At 35.7% G+C, this 5618-nt stretch overlaps 2 pseudogenes; both read left to right on the forward strand.

The window, feature by feature from the left end:
* Window positions 1–1290, forward strand: LOC149493607 (receptor-like protein EIX1; annotated as a pseudogene).
* A 1265-nt stretch (window positions 1291–2555) lies between these two features.
* LOC149493608 (uncharacterized) lies at window positions 2556–5137 on the forward strand (annotated as a pseudogene).
* Window positions 5138–5618: the final 481 nt, after the last annotated feature.

Below are 5618 nucleotides of genomic sequence, written 5' to 3' on the forward strand. Positions count from 1 at the left end.
ATGGTGATAATGCACTTTCAACGTTTCTCTGCGTTTGCCCGTTCTCCTTCTCCTTCTCCTTCTAATGCACATCCTAATATCTTTTACAGTCTGAAATGATTATGTTCTGTGCAAAGAGAGGGAGAGACGAGCACTCCTTAGCGTCAAACATGACTTTATAGATGACTTTGGTTATCTCTCTTCTTGGGAAGTGAAGAAGACAAAGAGATTGATGACAATGGAATGGCATCACTTGCAGCAACCGAACATGTTATGTTACATAACTTAAATCTTTATGACATGAGTTTGAGAGGAAAGATGAGTAATTCCTTGCTTGATCTGAGACATCTAACTTACTTGGGATTAGGGTCCAATGATTTTCATGGCACTCAGTTTTCAATTGATAAAAATGGTTCTCTCACCAAGTTGAGAGACTTGGTGTCATATTCTAATTTTGGTGGAATTATCTCCTGTGCTTAGGAATTTGTCCAGCTTGCAGTACCTTGCTCTCAATTTTAACCATTTTATTGATATTGGAAACATCAATTGGGTTTCTGGTCTTTCATCTTTAACTACTCTTCGTCTGAGTGGCATTCCACTGGTTAACCCCAACCATTGGTTGCAAATAGTTAACAATTATAAGCTCCTTCACCATGAATCAATACATATAAACTCTTGATTTCCTGGGGACGAGATTAATCCTCTGCCACTTTTCCCTATCAACTCTTCTTCGGCTCTTATAGACATCAATCTCTTTGGAAATAACTTTATGATTCCTTCAATATACCCATGGTTGTCTAACGGCTCCCAGAATATCCAATTTCTTGATCCTTCTTCTAACGTTTTACATGGTTCGGCACTTACTGATTTTGGTAAAATGATTTCTCTTCAAATTCTTGATCTCTCTAATACTACAGTTGAGGGCTATATTCCAAAATCCTTTGGGAACATGTCTCAATTGCAATGTCTATACCTATCAAGCAACAATTTCAACATACAACTTTCTGACTTGATCCAAAATCTATTCGGATCTACTGAGAGATCTTTGGAGAAATTATATTTGAGCCACAATCAAATTGGAGGTTCATTGCCTAATGATATTTGCAAGATTTTCATGTTTAAGATATTTATTTCTAATAAACAATCATTTGAATGGGACCATAAATACAAGTATTGGACGTCTGTCTCAACTCAAATATTTTGACGTCCGATCGAATTCATTGAATGTTGCTCTCAAAACATCATTTCTCAAATATATCAAAATTATTTTTATTGGATTTTTCAGGTCTAATTGTTAGCCGCCGTTGTTGAAAACAAAAGAAAAAAATATATATAAAAAAATTAGTTTTTGCTTAATCCCACATCGGGGAGATAAGCAAAGTGAAGGTAGTGATTTGGCTATAAAATGGAAGCAATGTTTAGATTTCCATACACACCAAAATACACCAAAAACACTTGAGTGCGTTTTATATTAGGGATTTAGAGCAAGTCTCTTGGAGCCCCTTGGAGTATAAAATATTTGGGGTGTTTTGAGGGTGTCGAGTAGAAAAATATTTTGTAATTGTGGTTGTAACAATTTGCCGCATAGTGAATATTTTTCTTGATTGTCGTTTGGCAACGGCCGTGGTTTTTCTCCACTTGGGGAGTTTTCCACGTTAAATTATCGTGTTCTCTTTAATTTCTCAGTTATTATTTTATTTTCTCATTTATTCCTGCTTGAAGCCGATCCGAAGGGCGGGAAAAATAGTGATTTTCCCAACAAGTGGTATCAGAGCCTAGTTGTTAGGCGGAGCTTTTAGTGTTAAAATAATTTCTTGTAATTATAAGTATGCTCTGTGGTTGCGGCTTAGTCTGATCTTCCACATCAGAAATACTGTTGTTAGAAATTATTTTATTTTAAAAGCAGGTGGAGTTTTGGAAGTCTTGAAGCGGGTGTAGCTTTGCTTTGGTGTGCTTGAGTATCGATGGTGAATGTCCCGACGATAATTATTGAAGTTATTCTATTCTGATAATATACCGTGCACGTAACTTCTGTCTAGAAGGCCGGATTTTAAGTGGGACCACTTGTGACCCCTCCATCCAACTGAGATTTTACGTGGAATGGTAATATTGTCTAGGAGATCATTGTGATCTTTCCTGGGTATTGCCGAATCGGTTTACTTCACTAATTATTGGGTTCACTGTTATAAGCACAAGTAAGCATGTCGGCTATGAGATGTGAGATTGAGAAATTTGACGGGAGAATGAATTTTGCACTGTGGCAAGTGCAAGTCAAAGACGTGTTGATTCAGTCTAGACTGCATAAGGTTTTGAAGGGTAAACCAGTCAGCGGAAAGAATTCAGGAAAAGACAGTAGCAGTGGAGACTCAGAAAAATCCAAGATTAGCGATGAAGAATGGGAGGAGCTGGATATCAAAGCGGCAAGTCAAATTCGCATGTGTCTAGCAAAAAATGTTCTTGCTAATGTGCTTGGATTGTCCACGACAAAGGAGTTGTGGGAGAAACTGGAAGAATTGTACCAGGGCAAAAATATATCCAACAGGTTATATTTGAAGGAGCAATTTCATACGTTGAAAATGGCGGAAGGTACAAAGCTGTCAGATCATCTGAGTGTTCTTAATGGCATCGTCTCTGAATTAGAAACTCTTGGAGTGCAAACCGAAGATGAAGATAAAGCTCTCCGACTCATCCTGTCACTTCCTTCGACATATGAGCACATGAAACCTGTTCTGAAATATGGTAGTAAGGAAGTGGTGTATGCAGATGTGGTTAGTAAGCTCCTTACTGAGGAGAGAAGACTGAATGAAATGAAAAATAAATCATATGAGGATTCAGCTTTATTTGTCGGTACCAAGAAAAAGAATAAAAGCTCCGGAAAGAGGAAGGTTGTCTGCTGGGTTTGTGGTCAAACTGGACACGTGAGGAAGGATTGCCCGAACGGTGGAGCTGATTCGGCTAGAAGCTCTAACGTTGTTGCTGCCAATGTGATCTCCTGTGGCGAAGGAGATGATGTGTTCTCTCTGTAATTGAGAGATGTGTGTCCTCATGGCATGATTGCTACCCGTTGAGATGCCATGGAAGAGGATGGATTATTGGTGGCTGGTTCACGGAAATGCGCACGGCATTGGTTGACAGTTGATGCAAAGTGTGTGGTGAAAAAAAAATATGTCGATGGCTAATGAACTCTCGGAAAAGTCAACAGGAGGGTTGCACCATAAATTATTAGCGGTATCCGACATGGCCGATGGAAAATTCTTGGAGTCGGTAAAGTGGTTCCAAGTGGCGATACTCTTTTATGGTGGAGTATGATAATTCTTGACGATAAGAATTATGATTGTCGGTAGCAGACAATGTTGTGTTTTTTTTTTTATTTTATTTTCAAGGTGGAGATTGTTAGCCGCCGTTGTTGAAAACAAAAGAAAAAAATATATATAAAAAAATTAGTTTTTGCTTAATCCCACATCGGGGAGATAAGCAAAGTGAAGGTAGTGATTTGGCTATAAAATGGAAGCAATGTTTAGATTTCCATACACACCAAAATACACCAAAAACACTTGAGTGCGTTTTATATTAGGGATTTAGAGCAAGTCTCTTGGAGCCCCTTGGAGTATAAAATATTTGGGGTGTTTTGAGGGTGTTGAGTAGAAAAATATTTTGTAATTGTGGTTGTAACAATTTGCCGCATAGTGAATATTTTTCTTGATTGTCGTTTGGCAACGGCCGTGGTTTTTCTCCACTTGGGGAGTTTTCCACGTTAAATTATCGTGTTCTCTTTAATTTCTCAGTTATTATTTTATTTTCTCATTTATTCCTGCTTGAAGCCGATCCGAAGGGCGGGAAAAATAGCGATTTTCCCAACACTAATTTTTAATATAAGTATCAACTGGTTCCCTCTTTTAGCTTAGGATATGTCCTTGCGTCTTGCAAGATTGGGCATTATTTCCCAAAATGGCTTCATAGTCAAAAAAATTATTATGTGCTTGATATTTTAGATGCTAGAGTTTCTAATTGTATTCCTAATTTGTTTGGGGGTTTGTCTTCTAATTTTTTCTATTTAAATATCTCCCATAATAATTTGATTGGAATAATGCCAAATATTGTTAGGGAGACTTCTAGTCTCCCTATTATATTAGACGTGAGTTACAATGAAATCCATTATCTTTTCATTCAAAACCTAAGTTACTTATCTACTTTGACCTTCCGAATAATCTATTTTCTGGAGTGATTCCTGATAGTTTTATGAATATGCAAAATTAAGTATTTTAAAATTTGGCCAACAACAATTTGTCTAGTAAAATTCCTTTTTCTATTAGTTTTCTTTTCAAACTCCACACACTAAATTTAAAAAATAATAAATTATCAGGAGAGTTACATTTTTCTCTTAAGAAATTGCATAAAGTTGACATTTCTTGACCTAAGTGGTAATACATTGGCTATTAACATACCTATTTGGTTTGGAAAAAACTAATTAGCTTTGCAATATCTTAGCCTACAATCCAATCAATTATCTAGAAGCATGCCCTTACAATTGTGCCAATTAACAAATGTTCAAATATTAGATCTTTCCATAAACAATATCAATGCAACCATACCACACCACCTCAATAATTTAAGAGCCATGACTAATGGGAATTCTAATGGAACCATTCACCATGACTAGGGCTATATGTATGGTCTGGCTTGACAATTATTTCCATATATGTTGACAAGACATTGGTTCTTTGGAAGGATTCAAAGTACATACTAGATAAATATCTTGGACAATTTAGGATAATTGATCTTTCAAGTAACAAAATAAGAGGAGAGATTCCAAGAGAAATAGTTATCCTCTCAAGTCTTAGCCAATTGAACTTGTCCAATAACAAGTTGAGTGGTGCAATCCCTAAAGAAATTGATGGCTTGAAGCAATTAGAGTCACTCAATTTATCTCAAAATCAGCTATCATGCAGATTTCCTACAAGCATTTCTAATTTAAATCTTCTGAATACCTTTAACTTGTCACATAATAATTTTTTTAGAAAAATTCCATCGGGCACTCAGCTCCAGACATTTGATGTTTCTGACATATAGTAATAATCCACGACTTTATGAGTCTCTAGTTCCATTGAAGTGTCCAGGAGACGATATTCAAGATTCTCCATCTAATCATGATTATTGAGATAATCAAGAAGATGAATTCAACAAATCGCTTTATTTTGGTATGACACTTAGATTCATTGTAGGCTTTTGGGGAGTTCCTAGCGTTTTACTATTAAAGCGTTCTTATAGACATGTCTTTTTTAAGTTTGTGGATGATTTGAAAGATTGGTTTTATGTAAGAACAATAATATACACGAAGAAATTGCAGAAAATCAAGGTAAGATTTATTCTTACACTTCATATTACATTTTTAAAATGATAAATAATTTGTTATATGGACTGACTTCTTTTTTTTTCCTTCAGTTTTTACCCGTCTGCTCTGTTTCTTAACACTAGAATCTGATGCCATTGATGGAACATTAGTTGGGGCTAGTTGCTTTATATCAATAGATATATAATTTTAATTCTAATGTAACAATGGAAATGAGTTTAATTATTGTCTATAATATTACTATTTGTACTGTTTTCTATAGTCTGATAACAAAAATTCATTATTAGTA

This window comes from Jatropha curcas, chromosome 9 (genome assembly GCF_041381405.1).
Source record: "Jatropha curcas cultivar XTBG-Jc1 chromosome 9, XTBG_Jcur_1.0, whole genome shotgun sequence".
In the NCBI taxonomy this organism is placed as follows: Eukaryota; Viridiplantae; Streptophyta; class Magnoliopsida; order Malpighiales; family Euphorbiaceae; genus Jatropha; species Jatropha curcas.